The 18380-nt window shown below is 42.3% G+C and overlaps 1 protein-coding gene and 1 long non-coding RNA gene across 2 annotated transcripts in view; one reads left to right on the forward strand and one right to left on the reverse strand.

Annotated features, from left to right (window-relative positions):
- Nucleotides 1-1300: 1300 nt before the first annotated feature.
- The window catches only part of LOC117225812 (uncharacterized), a 728572-nt gene continuing 711492 nt past the window's right edge, over nucleotides 1301-18380 (forward strand). The window contains exon 1 of the mRNA XM_033479588.2: nucleotides 1301-3142. The gene's annotated coding sequence lies outside the window, so the exon portion shown is untranslated. The remainder of the gene's footprint in view (nucleotides 3143-18380) is intronic.
- Nucleotides 3548-8748, reverse strand: LOC143260521 (uncharacterized). Its single transcript, XR_013034779.1, has 2 exons — nucleotides 8124-8748; nucleotides 3548-4379 (listed from the first exon to the last, which is right to left on the reverse strand). It is a non-coding gene; the product is annotated as an uncharacterized LOC143260521 (long non-coding RNA).

Here is an 18380-nt window from a genome sequence, read left to right on the forward strand (position 1 = left end):
TAGTAACTCTCGATAAACTATCTTGTATACTTTATTCTTACTAAAGTAACACAGTATACTTCATTCTTGCTAAAGTAATAAAGTATACTTCATTCTTACTAAGGTAACAGAATATACACCGTTCTTACTAACTCCATAAACTATCTTGTACACTTCATTTTTACTCAAAATAATATATTATACTTTATTCTTACTAAAGTAACACAGTATACTTCATTCTTACTAATGTAATACAGTATACTTCATCCTTACCAAGGTAATAAAATATACATCGTTCTCACTAACTCCATTAACTATCCTATATACCTCATTTTTTTTTTTACTGCACTAATGAAACATATTTCGTTCTTGATAACGTAACAAAGCTTCAGGTACACTTCATTCTCGCTAACGTACCGAATGCTTCGCCATCAACCGTGAACGTATAGTACCATTTAACGCCGGCAGATGTAGCTGCGAGTCCAAATACCGAAAGCATCGAACAAGTGAAGGATATCCACCTGCTTTCCCACCTGTAAATAAAAACCGCTTCTGAATTACGCACTTGTTCATCGGGCAAAACAAATTAAAATGTTTCATTCGCAAATCCATTAGTACAGACAACTCCAAAAGCTGTGTACATTAATTTCCCTCCAGCTAAAATTACATTCGCAAATGCTATCGAGCAAAACCCGACAATCTGATCAAAATGTTGTACTAATAGGCGCTTAAATGAGCAGAACTACAACAAATAAAATTCCAAAAACATTAAAAACATAACTAATCAATCCCCGATGACACTCTTGTGCTCCATTATATGTAAAACAGCACATCTATTGCTACATTTTGAAAATCAACTATTACCATTGAATTCGAGACCACACACACACACACACACACACACACACACACACACACACACACACACACACACACACACACACACATTATTAAATAAATTAAAAGACTAAATAAATATAGTGCACAGATTTGTCCCTCCCCCCCCCAATAAGCGTTTTGGTTGTTTAAAACGGGGACTTCGCTAGTTCCAATCGAATGAAAATCGAAGGAGTTAAGACGATCGAGTATTTGTACAAATATCGAGTAATTGAATTAAAGGGAGGGGGAAATTGGCAAAAGTATTGTTACACCGTGAACATCATAAGCAGCATAAGCAGCATAGGCAGCAGCATAGGCAGCAGCAGCAGCAGCAGCAGCAGCAGTGTCGTGCACCGAGCAGCAGAGCGTGGCGCGATGGGGATGGAGGCCGCGAGCAGGCGAGCGAGTCGGGCTCGCCGAGTCGAGGATCGAGAAGCGACCGACGGCTCCGAAAGGCAGTGCACGCCCGACTGCCGACACGAGCGGATGGCGTACGTAGCCGTTCGCGTCACGCTAGCCTCGTGATATTCCTTCCTGTCAGAGAGAGACACGGTCGCCGGCGTCGTATTTAGTGACGAGTCACGGAGTATTTCGTTCGCGTTTTGCGACGCGCACGCGGTCGTGATCGTCAGGCTGACCGGTGGTGGTCGCGTGTCGCGCAGCCTGCCGCGCGGGGGCCGGGAGGGCGAGAGCCGGTAACGGACGGATCGTGACAGAAAAAGGCGGCGCAGAGGCGCGGAGGGGAAGCCGAAAAGCACGGGTTTTCGTTCGGTCCCTCCGCGAGGCAACGTCGGCGGCGTCCCGCGCGCTGCCGCTGCCGCCGCCGCCGCCGCCGCTGCTCGTCCCGACCAGCATTGTGCCGCGCGTCTCCTCGCGGCCACGTGTGTCGCGTCGCGCGGTTCCACACGCGCCCGAAAATCCGTCGACGCAGCCAGACGCGCGCCGGCGGGCTTGCGCAGACGGCGGGACGGCACCAAAAGTGGTGCGCGCGCGTGCTGCCCTATCCGGAGCCCGGTGACGTTGGTTACCATAGTAGCGCGCGTGGCGATCAGCTGATCGTCGCGACCCGAGCGTGTTCGACCGTCGGCAGTCGGCCAGCAGCGGCTCCGTCCACTCGTCGTTCCGTGCGTCGCGTCGCCGCAATACGGTCTCGCGTTCAATCAGGATCCCTCATTCTTCCGCGGCAACGCCGTCGTCCTTCTCGCGCGGCCACAGCCGACGAACAGCTACGGAAACGTCCGCAACGTTGCCACAAGGATCCGCCGAAAGTTCAACAGTGTTACCACAGTGTCAAATGCTCGTTCTCGCCGCTGTCAGACGCCGGACAAGATCAGCTGACGCGCACCGTCGCACCAACACGCTTCGTCGAACGAACACGCTCCGGACGCGAAGCAGTGCAGTGTTGCACCAGTGCTCGGCCAGCTCCCTGTGACATTCGCGGACGCCGTGGCCGCTCGTGCGTCGTCGTGCTCGCCCGTGAACATCTCCATCCAGCGGCACAGTTCCGGTCGTCGCGTTATCATGTTCCGTCGCGCCGATCTCCGCGGATCGTCCCGCACGAATTATCGATACGTTCGCGTCGTTCTCGACTCCACCGCGGAGCATTTCTGACCTACATTGCGACCAGTGTTTGCCGAACAGGTGTACCCGCGGTTTCGTGTCGCCGCCGCAGGAACGAACCGCGCGCGGACCCAACCGCTTTGCGGTGTGAACTGAAGTCAGCCGTCGGTGACCGCAGCACCGCCGAAATAATCGCCGAACGAAGTCGCTGCCGCCCGCCAAGGACTATACTACGAGAGAGACACTCGGGCTTCACGGGAATTTAAATGCTCGAGGACCGAGCCGACCGCTACGCAGCGTGCTACGACAGATGCGAGTGATCCGCGGGGAATAAGCATCGATATTCAGTGTCGAGTGAACCGTCGTTCGTAGTGCGAGTGTGACGATCGTACGTACGGTGACGCGCGTTCGCCCGTCGACGGAGCGGATTTGGAAGACCGTCGGGCCCGTCGGACAGCTTCGACGCTCGACCGGAACGGACACCGTTCGACCGCCGTGCTCCAAGGACTCGCGAAGTCGCTCGGCGTTGTTTTTCTCGTCTTTTTTTCCGACGGACCACCAGTGATATCGCTTTCTGTGCGGTGTTTCGCAGCTTCCTCGTGGCGGCGATGACAGCTCGCGGGATTTTTCTCGGGCACGCGGGAACTGTGTCGGTCACTGCGGACGGATTAAGCCGGACATGAGGAGAACGAGCTTCTCGGGATCGTCTTGATAGAGAGCTTTGGTGAGCACTCATCGTTGCCGAGAATTTCCACTTCGATTTTCCCGCCGAATTTCTAAACGATTCGCGTAGTCGTCGGCGAGCGTCTATGTAGGATAATTTGGTTCGGTCGAACATATTTGTGGAGTCATTGTATGTCGTTTTGTGCGCGCGTTCGTGGGAATTATGAGATATGATCGGCGTTCATGCTGGAAGTTTTGAGAGGTTGATTAGGGTGGGCGGTAAAGGGGTGATTTTTGTTGGCGATGGGAATATTGTTGCATTTTTTGAAACATGATTTTTCTGATATTAGAATGACAGATTGTAAATATGACACTGTTTTAGGTGTTAAGGGTTTTGTAATATCGAGTGCAATTATGTTGCAGGGAATCGGGTATAGGTTTTTAAAATCGAGTAATAACATTGTAGTAATTTTAGAAATGTGATTTTATTGTCACTAGAATGGCACGTCCCCCTAAATACCGCACAGTTTAGGATGTTTCAAGAGTTTAGTAATATCAAATGCAATAATGTTGCACAAAATCTAATACAAGCTTCTAAAATCGAGTAATAACATTGTAGCATTTTAGAAATGTGATTTTACTGACACTAGAAAGGTGCACCGTCCTAATTACAGCACAATTTAACACGTTTCAATTATTTTATAACATCGAATGCAACAATGTTGCCCAGAATCAAGCACAAATGTCTAAAATCGAGTAGCAACATTGTAGCATTTTAAAGATATAATTTCACTGAAACCGGAATAGCGCGTTCCACCAAAATACATCGCAGTTTAAGATATTCCAAGTATTTTGCAATATCAAAACAACAACAATGTTGCACAGAATCGATATCCAAAATAAAAAGCGTAATAAAATCGTTGCGTTTCTTTGAAATACGTTTCCTCTGACGCCGGAACGGTAGGCCACAAATACGGCACAGATTTCTCAAGGCGCAGTCACGGTTTTTGCAACGTCGAACACGAAAATGTTGTACACACGATCCCGCGAGAATCAGACGAAAACGTTGACATTCCTGAAATGCTGCGATTTCCATGGCCGCTGCTGTAGAGACTCCGGTCAGTTGTCGTGTCGACGAACCTCTATCGATCTTTGCCTCGTGTCTGCGTCCGTCCTCCCCCGCCGCATAGCAATGCAAGCTACGTTGGATTTCAGATACGGTTGTTCCTTATCCGGTTTGCGTCATTAAGACCGTTCGAAAAATCTTCCGACGCTTTTTTCCCCGTCGCATCGGCGCCCTGAAAACACGAAACGGCGCGTTACATGTCGATATCGCGCCGTTAAAAACGGCGTCTTCGAAATTCACCGTTCGCTTCCTCGCGAAAATTGATCCATTATATTATATTTTAATATAAAAAACATTACATTACATTTATTACATTACATTACAATTACATTACATTTATTACATTACATTACAATTACAATTACATTACATTAGATTACAATTACATTACATTACATTACATTACAATTACGTTACAATAATATTACAATTACATTACATTACAATTACACTACATCACAATTACATTAAATTACATTACAATTACGTTACAATTATATTACAATTACATTAAATTACATTACAATTACGTTACAATTATATTACAATTAAATTACATTACAATTACGTTACAATTATATTACAATTACATTACATTACAATTACATTACATTACAATTACATTACATTACATTACAATTACGTTACAATTATATTATAATTACATTAAATTACATTACAATTACGTTACAATTATATTACAATTACATTACATTACATTACATTACAATTACATTACAATTACATTACATTACATTACAATTACATTACATTACATTACATTACATTACAATTACATTACAATTATATTACAATTACATTACAATTACATTACATTACATTACATTACAATTACATTACAATTATATTACAATTACATTACATTACAATTACGTTACAATTATATTACAATTACATTACAATTACATTACAATTACATTACAATTACATTACACTATATTATATTATGTTATATATTAATAATGTAATAATACAAATAGTTATCTATAATATTAATCTCTATTTTGTATTTCCGTGGTATATCAACGCGATTCCGTGTTACTGGAAGAAAATAAATAATAGAATCGCAAAGCACCGCGGATCGGAGAAATTCGAAGATGGAGCATCGACGCGACGGCTCGCGCGCAAGTAGCAGTAAACGAGAGACACCGGCGGCGATAAACGCCGCCCGCATAATAAAGGTACACACTCGGTGATAAGCTCTCGGCGACGAGTGCCTGGCGTATCATTGTCTCTTTTCACTAACGCGCGGCTGCTATCTCTTATCTGCTTTCGTTTCCGATACTCTCAAGAAAGGCAACGGTGCGTTTATTTAATAGGGGTTAGCGTGTCCGATCATGGCACGCCCGTTTCCACTTGTCGGAAAATCGTCGCTGTGTGTTCGCGGTATTAAAAATCAAGTCAAATAATTATATAAAATTTAAATAAATAATAAATTAGATAAAATTAAAATAAAATTCAAATAAATCAAATAAAATTAAAATAAAATTGAAATAAAATTATATAAAATTAAAATAAAATAACCTTGATAATCGGCGACTAGAAAAACAAGCTGTGTTTTTTACATTGTTATTTTCAGTATGAGACGCGACATAAGTTATCGCATCTATTATGCCTAAGCAGTTATTGTTTCCACGTTTCCGGGTGAATATTTATTCATTAAAATCGCCGCGGAGTTCCCGTAAGGTCGCGTCCGATATCGCGAGGCAGTCTAAATTTCAGTTCATTTTTGCGGAAATTCGTCGTGATTAGGCCGCGGATTTTATGCATTCAATGCATTTTGTGCATCTATTGCATTTATTACCAAAGTTGATAGACGATATTTAATGCATTTTATGTATTTTGTGCATTTATTGCAAAAGTTGGTAGATGAGATTCAATGAATTTTGTGCATTTTGCGCGTTCAATGCATTTTGTGCATTTATTGCATTTATTGCAGAAGTTGGTAGATGAGATTTAAAGCATCAAAGAAATTTTCAAAAATTGTTTATTATAGTTGCGAGCTTACTAAAATTATTAGAGAAAGAAGGGAACTCCAACTTAACTTCTACTTAGTGCAATTGATAAAGAAAATTTATATTTTACATGATAATCTCTTGCACGATTATTCTGTACAACGTAAAATGATTTTATCTAAGATCTCTTCGAGTTGACCGTGACGTAATTCTCCCAATTCGTTTCGCAAACAAATTTCAAGTCCTCTCAAACGATCGCAATTGGCATCAAAAACATCCCAATTATAATCGGCAAGCTCGAAGCTCCGCCCAGTCCGTCCCTAAGTGCCGCCCCAGTTCGAAAGCGCTCACGCGATTGGCCGCTCGATGACCGCCCACCGTCGACGCAGCCCCGAATTCGCGTCGTTATCGCGCGCCTCGTCCAGCGATTTCCGAGTCTCGACGAGGTCACGTGTACTACAGAAATAAAGTGAGAATCGCGTAAAAAATCGTGCCTGGAAGCCCGAAAGTTCTGAAACGCCCGAGATTATCCCAGGCGGGAAAAGTAGCATGGCGAGGTTTCGGTGTCTCGTCGCGGATTCAGAAAATTCACGCGGAAGACAAACGGCCGGCCGCGTAAATTACGCAACGCGGTCACGTTGCCTTCCAGGGAAACGTATTCTCGCGGGGTCTACGGAGGAACAGTACCAGGCAATAACTTTCCGGATACGCTTCGACGGGACTTTGTCGCAAGCGAACGGCGGCGAGGCCCTCGTAAACCTGACAATTACACGAGCCCGCACCCGTGGACCATGAGTCGCAAATGAAATAACCGCGGCCGACTAATAACCGTCCTCCTCCCTTTCCCTCTCTCACTCTCTCTCGCGCGCTGCCCCCTCCTCGCCGCCCGCCCCGCCGCGCCGACAGCGTTAGGCGAACGCAGCCCGACCGCCACGCCGTTCGCCGGGTGCGCGGCCGTCGGTAAACCAAATTAGGAACGTGCGACCGCAAATTAAGATGCGCCCGGCACCGCTCCTCGCGCGTACGTCGAGCATACCGTCGGCCCACTGCGGGCCACCGTCGGCGGACAATAATTCGGAAAAAGTCGCTGCTTCGCGTTCGTTCAGAACTGTGTGTATAACAGAATGATAAAAAAATTGAGCAGATTTAATCTCAAGCGAGTTCTCCGAGCGAATATTGGGGAGATTGAATAATTGACGAATAATGATAATAATAATTAATGTAATAACTAATAATAATAATTACACGAAAGTGGACAATTTGGGGAGAGGGGATACGATTACAAGGGTTATACGATTGTAATTAATCTAAATTTTATAATACTTATGCGCGATATAATAATTAACACGAAATGAAATAATTAAGTTCGATTTATTTTAAAAAAATAAACGGCTCGAAATATCCTGTTCTTTCGAGTAACAATGAATTGTGTTAATGAAAATCCGCGCGAAAGTTTTTATTCGATATACAATGTATAGGTGACAATAATTATTTCTTCTATGAAATCGCATAATTTTTGTATGCAAATCGACGCATTTTTGTATTCTCTTTGACAAATTGTTAAGTCATTTTGGTCGAAAATTGATCAGTTCAAAGGTTATGATTTCTGTCGTCGCATCAAACATTTTGTTCTCCGAGTACTATAATTAATTTATTCCAGTGTGAAGATTGAATTTTGAGTCTCTCTTTTTATTCTGTCGCGATGACAGAAGGATTTCATTTCGCGTCGATTTCAGAGAAAAGAAATTCCCCATCACTTTTCCCTCATTCGAGTGTTAACCAGTGTTTTTATGCCGACTACTTTCTCAGTGTTTTTCGAAGTGCCGTCGACTGGCAGCGCCACCACGCGACCACTGAAAAAGCATTCTGCCTAAAGCATTCCAACCTTGACGAGTGCTGCGAGTAAATCTTGTCTAGAATTACCCGGAAGTAATATTTACCCTTCTAGGTCCCTTCAGATCGGGCCCTAAAATCTCTGTGGTAAAATGGCGCAGTGGTCGCGAACGACAGAAACGCTCGGATTCGAAGAGAAAGACAAATTCCGTTCCGCCGTCGAAAAATACAGATCGAGCGCGAGCGATCGCGTGCGTAGCCGTCTCTCAACGAGGTTTCCACGCGGGCCGCGCACTCGGAATCGAAACTTCCACTTCCCCTCGAAGTTTCAAAGACTCCTCGAGCATACTCGAGGAAGCACGCGCGCGCGTGCGTCCCGTGTACCAGTGTTTACATACACGGCGCGCCGCCGCGGTGCCTGAAGTAGCTTGCGGAATCCAAATGAATAAACAGGTGTTCGGCTACGGGATAACTGTTCACCGTGAACGACGATTTTTTTCGCGCGCATACCCCCGGGGATATTGCCGCAGTTAAACCTCTAAACGCATGAATGCTATCAGAAACACCGTTTACTTCAATCGGTAACTACTCGAGCGGCTCCGACTGCGAATGGCGAACGAAAAATTGCGGATTCTGCAAAGAGATTCTTCCGAGGCTCTTTCTAGTTCTTCTTTGGCTTCGCGGTGATCTCGTCGAGTCCGTTCGGCTGCCGGGCAACCTCACCGATGCGCTCTTTGCCAGAACGCAGGGCACAGCGGTCTTTCACTTAACCTCCAAATGAGGTAACGAAGTGTCCACAAAGGTGGCGATAGTGGTCGGGAAGTCGCATTTAGTCCAGTCGTTCCGAAAAGTACTCGTACCACGTCCAATTCCAATTCCAATCTTTTTATTCAGAGTGCTAGGATTTATATGTCCTGTTTACACTGCTTTTTTTGTATAATTATTTACTTCCTCGTGGTTACAAAGTTTAGTGGAATAACATATTTCTTAATGAAAATTTCTTGGGAAATATTTCGCAATAATAATACCACGTCGTTTCTCATTATTTCTTTTTCACTCTCTATTGCTTTCTCTATTTCTTGCGTGACTCCCCCTATTCTTGTCTCCCACACTGTTTTTTCTCTCACTCTTCATTTCTTTCTCTTTTTTCTCCCTCTGTATTTTTTTCTGTTTCTCTTCAGTTCTACATGCACTCACCATTGTAAAATAAACATGGTTGAGTGCGATTCGAGCTTCAGATTGGAATCTTTTATTGCATTGTTTAGATCGTCATTTTTTACATTTTTTGTCATCGTAACAAATTGTTATTTTTGCAGGATATTGCCTACTGGTTTAATAATAGACAAGTTAACTTAACAAAGTCTCAAACAAATTGAAATCACTTCGTTCAATTTTGCAAAAATTATTTGGTCTTAAATGATGTCATAATATTATAATACTAATTTTCTCTCTCTCTCCCTCTCTCTCTCTCTTTATTTATGTTGTCCAGGAAATTCACATTCTCCTATATCTGAATAAGCCCGGAAAACGGAGAACTGTTGCCGAGGCGTTAAGTTATGCACGATTTAACACCCCGATGCCCGCTGCAAACTGCTGTGCTGCACCCTGCACTTAGGGTTGCGGAAATGCGTTTGTCGGCGTTTGTGCAGGGAAGAGGCTCTGCACACTGTTTAAATATTGCACGACTCTTCGCTTCCTATCCATTTTTAATATTCACAGAATACTCATTTCATGTTTGCAGAACCAATTTAAATGGTTGCGATGGTAAATATAAATATTAATCAACGTTGTTTTATAGTAAAAAAATTAAAAATTAAAAATTACAAAAAAGCTGAAAAACATTGACTTCAACATTAACTTTAACGAACTTCAACGTCAACTTCATCAACACGCTCGTGCTGAACCAATTCAGTGCCAACCAAAAGACCGACGTACTTGCTAAAAAAAATATCAAGCCTGTTTAACATAATCCAGTGAGGTATCCGAAGGAAGGAACTCCAAAAACAGACAAAAACCCAGTAAATTCGGAAAATCCAAAAAATACCGTCAACTAAAAAACGAAGCAATCGCTTGTTCAGCGTCATTAAGAAAACAAAACAAAATAGTTCGCTGATTCTCTCAAACGCGAGCAACAAACAATACAGAATAATATCTCAGAACTGGAATGGTATGGCCCGGCGGACGATCAAGCTTCACGGGAAAGACTGAAACGAGTGCAATTAACGTTAGAAGCGGCGGCGGGTCATTATCCGGCTGGATCCAGCCCCGTCTCAAAACCGCAAATTACCTTCGCCGGTTACACGCGTGCATCGCGCACATGAACAGCCGCGCGATGGAACATAGAAACGAGATCGGCCGTAGATTGAGTATCACAGTACAAGATGGATTAGATATCAACAATTAAGAACACGGCCGTACACGCGTATTACTTAGCGCGCGCGCGCGCGCGCTCGCGCGTCTGTGGGGCCGGGTACCTACACGCTCGAATTAATTAACCAGCCTCGGCGGAGCCGTGCGGGCTCCTTTCGTACGTAGCTAGCCCGTGGAACACATAAAGATGGAAATATCGTGTACCGGATTCAAAATTCCTTTTAATAGAGGATGTCGGCAAACGCGGTGCGAGGCGAATTAATGCGGGATCAACTGCTTCGAACCGCTCAAGGACGTCGAGAGCGAAACTTTTACTTCTATCGAAATCGGCGACATCTCGGTTTTATATTGTTTTCTTCAGGGTTCTTTAGGGTCTTCAGATTTCTTCATGGTTCTTCAGAGTTCTTCAGGGTTCCTCAGGATTCAGGGATCTTCAGGGTCTTTATACTTCTTCATGGTTCTTCAGAGTTCTTCAAGCTTCCTCAGACTTCTTCAGGGTTCCTCAGACTTCTTTAGGGTTCCTCAGACTTCTTCAAGGTTCTTCAGGGTTCCTCAGACTTCTTCATGATTCTTCAGAGTTCTTCAGAGTTCTTCAGGGTTCTTCAGGGTTCTCCAGGATTTTATGATTCTTCAGGGTCTTTAGAGTTGTTCAGGGTTCTTCAGGATTTCCCAGGGGTTTTCAGGGGTCTTTGGGGATTTTCAGGGTTCTCCAGGATTCTTCAGAGTTTTTCAGGGTTCCTTAGGGTTCTTTAGGGTTCTTCAGGGTTTTCAGAGTTCTTCAGGGTTTGTCACTGTTCTGTTTAACGAAATACTGTGGGTCTTCAAATTTCTACAGCGATGAAAATTGTTTTGTTTGGATTTCTTTATAGAATTCAACAGAACTTGATCAAATAAGATCATCGAGAACCAACTACAAGAATATTCCGACCGGTTTCATCTCGTCGTCGCCGCGACGCACGCCGAGGACGCCTCGCGATTTGCGTGCCGCGAACCGACGCGGCGCAGAATATCAAAACTGAAAACAAACAGAGTCCCGGTTAAAAATCAAATCGGGCACGCAGGAGCGAGAGCAAACAAAAAGAAAAGGAACGGATCACCGTTCGAATAACGTGAAGAACAACGTGTCAAACGTATCTTTCGATTGATTCCCATTGGTCGCGCCGTGGGCTGCGGCACGAGAGATTATCGCGTCAATAATCATCGGAACAAGTTATGGAGCACGTGTCGCGCGGCGGTCGGTTGTTCGCAGCCGATTAAAACATCTTGTATGTCGGAAGTCGAGCGAAGACAAAATCAGGGACGTCTAGGTGTTGACACTCCGTTATTGCTGGCTTGAAGCAGGGGGGCGGGAAGGGAAAGTGAGAGTGAGGGCGATGGATAGATAGAAAGATAGATAAATACATATATAGATAGATAGATAGATAGGTAGATAGATAGATAGATAGATAGATAGAGAGAGAGAGAGAGAGAGAGAGAGAGAGAGAGAGAGAAAGGGAGAGGCTGAAGCGAGAAAGAGGGAGAGAGAGGGAGAGAGAGAGAGCTAGAGCTAGAGAGGCTAAAGCAAGAGAGGGAGAGAGAGAGAGCTAAAGAAGCTAAAGCGAGAGAGAGAAAGAGAAAAAGAGAGCCAGAGTGGCTAAAGACAGAGAGAGAGAGTGTGTTAGAGTGAGAAAGAGAGAGAGAGAGAGAGAGTTAGGGACACAGACAGCTAGAGATAGAGCTAGTAGAGAGAGAGAGAGAGAGAGAAAGAGAGCTAGAGAAAGCTAGAGAGAGGGAGAGAGAAAACTAAAGGTAGAGGTTGACAAACTAAACCAACAGGTCAGCGAGTGAGAGAGACAGAGCGAGAGAGAGCAAGAGAGAGCGAGAGAGAGCAAAAGAGAGAGCGAGAGAGAGCAAGAGAGAGCGAGAGAGAGAGAGTGAGAGAGGGGGTGAAAGAGCGAGAGAGAGTGAGAGAGAATGAGTGAGAGGGCAAAAGAGAAAGAGAGAGAGCGAGAGAGAGCAAGAGAGCGAGCGAGAGTGAGAGAGAGCAAGCGCGGGAGAGAGAGAGGGAGCGACTGAGAGAGAGAGAGAGAGAGAGATCTAGAGAGAAAGAGAGCTAGTGGAGAGTACTAAGGAGAGCTAGAGTGAGAGAGAGAGAAAGAGAGAGAGAGTGGGCGCGCGCTAGAGAGAGGAGGGGCCCGATACACAAACCGTGTCGACATAATTATGCTACGCGCCGTCAGGTAGATGAAGCCGATACGGACGTGGGACCATTTAAGCGCCTTTAGGAGCATAAATAATCCTATTAAACGTGTCACTGGCTGTGTCAACAATCTGACAGTGAACAAGATAGCAGCTTAACCAGACGGCACGGCTAGGCGCGTTCCTTCTTTCGCCCCTCGAAATCAATGTCGGACAGCCACCGGCCGTGCTACGGTGAAAAAAAATGCCTGGCCAAAGTGCACCGTGTTCAAACATTGCGCAAGACAGTGGCCAGGATATGTTTGCCCGCTGTCAAGCCGAGTGGACGCCTAAACCCGGACACCGTGTCACCGAGGACACCGTCCTCTCCGCAATTTTTACGAAACGTCCTGTTTGGACGAACGATGGCCAGCATTTTTTTTCTTCTTCGGAGATCTAATCTTAGCTCCGCGAGACCGCTGCTTGAACAACTTCTGCGATAAGAATGCTCGGAAACCAGAAGCTCGTTCAATATTCCGGTGCGATAGGTGCTTCAGTATCGCTGTTCGTGTATCTTGGGCTGAAGTTTGCAGGGAAACGACGGATTTCTTCGCCGATTGTTAAGATTATTTGATTTTAATTTTATACAATTTTATTTTTGTTTTATTTAATTTTATTTAATTTTATTTAATTTTATTTAATTTTATTTGATTTTATTTGATTTTATTTGATTTTATTTGATTTTATTTGATTTTATTTGATTTTATTTGATTTTATTTGATTTTATTTGATTTTATTTGATTTTATTTGATTTTATTTGATTTTATTTGATTTTATTTGATTTTATTTGATTTTATTTGATTTTATTTGATTTTATTTGATTTTATTTGATTTTATTTCAATTTTATTTGATTTTATTTGATTTTATTTCAATTTTATTTAATTTTATTTAATTTTATTTAATTCCATTTATTTTTATATTTAATCTATTATCTATTTATTATTTATTATTTATTCAATTTATTTTAATTTGATATAATTATATCATTTGTTCTTTTTATGTTCGATTTTACGGCCCATTTTATTGTAAATCGAGGTAGGCAATTTTCGGTAAAAATAACAATTCGTTACAATGGCAAACAAATTTCGAGAGAGAAGAATATAAAAAACGAGAGAGAGAACGGAGGGTGCGCCGCGTTAATTAGCCATTTAATTGGCAGGGATGCGCCGCGGCCGGACGAGCGTATCGAGTTCGAACGGTCGAAAAACATTCCGGCAAACGTGTGCGAGCGGCTTCGAAAGCCGGAAAAATGATTCCGCGTGATGCAGCACCGGCAACGTGTTGTCGTTGATGTATGCGTATCGGGCCAGGTGAGCCAAAGGTGAGAGAGGAGAGGCCGAGACGAGACAGGAGGGGTCGGGACGGGACGGGTCGAGGGATGCGTTATGTCAGCGGAATGAAAAATGGAGAACCGCTGGCGGCGATATAACACGATATAAGCATGGATCACAGGCGACAACCGCTCATTAGCATACAATACGGGCTAATGGGATCGCACGCTGACGGCTACCGTTCAATACCGCGTCCCCACGCAGAGGCCTGCGATCACCCTTTCCATTGGGGAGGGACGGAGGCACGGTCTACGATCTCCGCGACGTATTAGAGAAAATTGCTACGACGTGTTTTTACCGTCGCGGGTTTTGCGAACGCCGCCACGACCGAGATCCACCGTGCCGCGCCGGGCGAGTCCTCTCTCGCGACAATAATTATAGCCCCGGAACCGCGGACGATTGATGGGACGCTCGCGATAATTACAAGATGCTCCGAGCGATGATTTACTAATTCCACCGTGAGACATCGAGAAGTATACCCTCGATAACAGCGTTATTCCGTGCGGCCTTTTTGCGACCGTCCGCCGGCACGGTTTTCCGCTGGAAACGATACCCATCTTTGTACCATCGAGAAAGCACCGCTCCGAGTCGCACGGAATTTTCTTCGACTGCGCAGGATTCTCGACGAAATTCGTTCTTTTCGGTCGTAATGATTTTTTTTCTTGGTGCATTCAATTTTGTTTCTGGTGCATTCAATTTTGTTTCTAGTGCATTCAATTTTGTTGATAGGGCATTCAAATTTGTTGCTGGTATACTTAATTTTGTCGCTAGGGCAATCAATTTTGTTGCTAGGGTATTCAATTTAATCGCTGGAATATTTAATTTTCTTGCTGGATTATTTAATTTTGTTGCCAGTGTATTTATTTTTATTGCTGAAGCATTCAATTTTGTTGTCAGTGCATTTAATTTTATCGCTAGAATATTTAATTTGGTTGCCAGTGCATTTAATTTTATCGCTAGAATATTTAATTTTGTCGCTAGTATATTTAATTTTCTTGCTGGGATATTTAATCTTGTTGCTAGGGTATTTAACTTCGTCGCTAGAATATTTAATTTTCTTACTAGGGTGTTTAATTTTACTGCCAGTGTATTCATTTCTATTGCTAGTGCATTCAATTTTGTTGCCAGTGCATTTAATTTCATCGCTGGAATATTTAATTTTCTTGCCAGAGTATTTAATTTTATTGCAAGAGTTTTTATTTTTATTGCTAGTGCATTCAGATTTGTTGCCAGTACATTTAATTTTATCGCTAGAATATTTAATTTTGTCGCTAGAGTATTTAATTTTGTCGCTAGTATATTTAATTTTCTTGCTGGGATATTTAATCTTGTTGCTAGGGTATTTAACTTCATCGCTAGAATATTTAATTTTCTTGCTAGTATATTTAATTTTCTTGCTGGGATATTTAATCTTGTTGCTAGGGTATTTAACTTCATCGCTAGAATATTTAATTTTCTTGCTAGGGTATTTAATTTTATTGCCAGTGTATCCATCTCTATTGCTAGTGCATTCAATTTTGTTACCAGTGCATTTAATTTCATTGCTAGAATATTTGATTTGCTTGCAATTATATTTAATTTTTTGCCAGTGTATTTATTTCTGTTGCTAGTGCAATTCTTCAATTCGTATCAGAGTGCTAGATTAATTCCATCGATTTTGTGCCGTATTGTACAGGCTACAGGAAAAGTATATCATTAGGAGACCTCCATATCGTAATTCAAAATATGTACCTTCTTAAAGAATTATGTCATTAAAATTCTCCCTAACCTGGCACATTCAAGATTATGTGCCAAAACTAACCCAGACATAATTCGGTCGTAACTCAGACCTAACCTAAAACCAACTTAAAAGCACAGTGTCGACAGTAGAAAAATTCGATCGTAGAAACGTGCGACGTGCGAAGGAAGAAAAAAGTCGTCGTCCGGGACGACTAGGAAGTTTGCTGGGGCGGCTGAAAATTACTGTAACTAACGTGTAATAACATATCGAATTACGGTCACCTGCGTTACAGCCCGCGGTCCCAGCGGGCTCGCCCCGCCGAGCGGATAAAACTAACAGGAATCGGTCCGTCGGGCATTGTACGCTGATTGCCATTTACACGTCATCGCGTTATAGTTGTAGACCACGAGGATCATTATCGACCCTGGCCCCGTCCGCTATACAGGGTGTACGTTCTAACTGTTGCGCCGAGTTTTGAGCCATTTACACATATCTGATGAAAAAATGTTCGGAATGAAAGTTGACAAGTACTTCAATTTCAAAAATCATTTTTATTCGATAAAAACTTCAAGTCACCTTGACTTTTTTAAATGGCACCATGCGTTTTTCTCTTTACAATGTTATAACTGACGTAAAAACGAATTCAACCATCTGCTGTACGATGACCTTCGAACGAACTTTAGCTTGGAAATTCGCGATAATCGAGAAAATTATTTTCCTACGTTCGTGCTGACTCTGAACATTAAAAATTATCGTGTAGTAGCTCGTTGAATTCGTTTTTTCGTCAGCTACAACGCTACGAAGTCGAAAATATATGATGCTATTTAAAAAAGTCGAGGTGGCTGGAGCTTTTTATCGAATGAAAACAATTTTCGTAATTTTTATTATTGCACTTTGTCCAGCTCGAAGCACTCGTCAACTTTTGTTCCAACGATTTTGTTCTGAGATTAGCGTGAACGCGTGAAAAAACGGCGCGAACGTTAGGACGAACACCCTGTAGAGTCGAACTGCGTGCGGATAGTCGGTTTTAGTGCGGCGCAATAAAAGACGCGAGGCGTCGCCGTTATTGCTTTTCCCGGTGGAACGAGCCCCGGGCGTTGGGCTTCGCCTGGCCGTTGTTTCGTTATCGTCTCCGGCGGGCTTTCAGCCGCCGATTATTCAGATAATACGATAAGTCGCGGGTTTCTTGGCGAACGGTGGCGAAACCGCCGCCGGAACGAGAACGAAAAACTCGTCGCGCGAGCTTTCGTTATCGACCTCGTTAACTTCGACTTCTTTTCGTTGTTCAATTATCGGCACGCGGTATTCAAAACAATCGCCGACCGTGACAGATTTTTTGTGCCTTCTAACTGCAGAACATCGATTATTATTTATATTATTTATTGTTATTATTATTATTATTATTATCATCATCATCATTATTATTATAGCATCGATCATATAATAATAATAATAATAATAATAATTTATAATAACAATAATAATAACATATAATATTACATAAAAATAAAAATAATAATAATAATAATAATAATAATAATAACCACTATGACTGTCCACCCCTATTAAAGTGGAGTGGAGCGATTTTTGTTACTTTATATGGAACCTGGTATTTTTTTATCGCGTATTCGGATTGCACGCGAGAAACTATAACATTTTTTTCGTTTCCAAAAAATAACCAGACACTTACATTTTAATAGGGGTGGTTCGGGACAACCTGTATATGTGCGCGTCTTATTTCACTTGGTTTTTTAGTACTCGTTTTCTTCTCTTACGACCGTGTTTGGTCTTGAGATATTACAACGCGGAGAAAATGTAAACTATCTAATCGGCTTCTCTCCACTTTTTTGTAGAAGATATTGACCTCGGAGACATGTATCAGCCGCGTTTCAGTATTGTCGTGCTAGATAAATCGCATTAATTAGTTCGGTCGTCAGTCGAAGAACGACGACGGAATATCTGGCCGGATAAAACTCGGAGCGCTAGGTCATTTCCCAGATAACGGCTATTATGTGTGGAATCGGTTCATTACATAATTATCGGGACAATCTTTATTTCTTCGTCTTTGGACGATCACGGCGCCGCTGAATGAAACTCGATCGTATATTTTAGTTCTCGACACTTTATGATCTCAATTCTCTATTTTATTGAATCTCTGATACACTCGTTTCCCGTTTATTGAACGCCTTGTACTTTAATTTTCTATTTATTGCACTTCTATGTGAATTTTCTATTTATTGGAGTTCTAACGTTTCAATTTTATATTTATTGAATCTCTATATTTCAATTTTTTTATTTAATGAACTTCGAATATTTCAATTCCCAATTTAGTGAACTTTTAATATTTCAATTTTCCATTTGTTGAACCTCTATATTTCAATTTTCAATTTAATGCATCTCTAATATTTCAATTTTCCATTTATTGAAAATCTACTATTTCAATCTTTTATTTCTTGTGCTTCTATTTGAATTTTCTGTTTATTGAACCAACGACATTTCAATTCTCCATTTATTGAAGCACCACATTTTACTCTTCTATTTAATTAACCTCTAATATTTCAATTTCTTATTTATTGGACTTGTAACATATCAATTTTCCATTTATTAAACCTCTAATCTTTCAATTTTTCATTTATTGAACCTCTAACATTTCAATTTTCTATTTCTTGTGCTTTTATTTGAATTTTCTATATATTGGACCTTCAACATTTCAATTCTCTATTTG

The sequence above is a fragment of the Megalopta genalis genome, chromosome 14, assembly GCF_051020955.1.
Source record: "Megalopta genalis isolate 19385.01 chromosome 14, iyMegGena1_principal, whole genome shotgun sequence".
NCBI classification, from domain to species: Eukaryota; Metazoa; Arthropoda; class Insecta; order Hymenoptera; family Halictidae; genus Megalopta; species Megalopta genalis.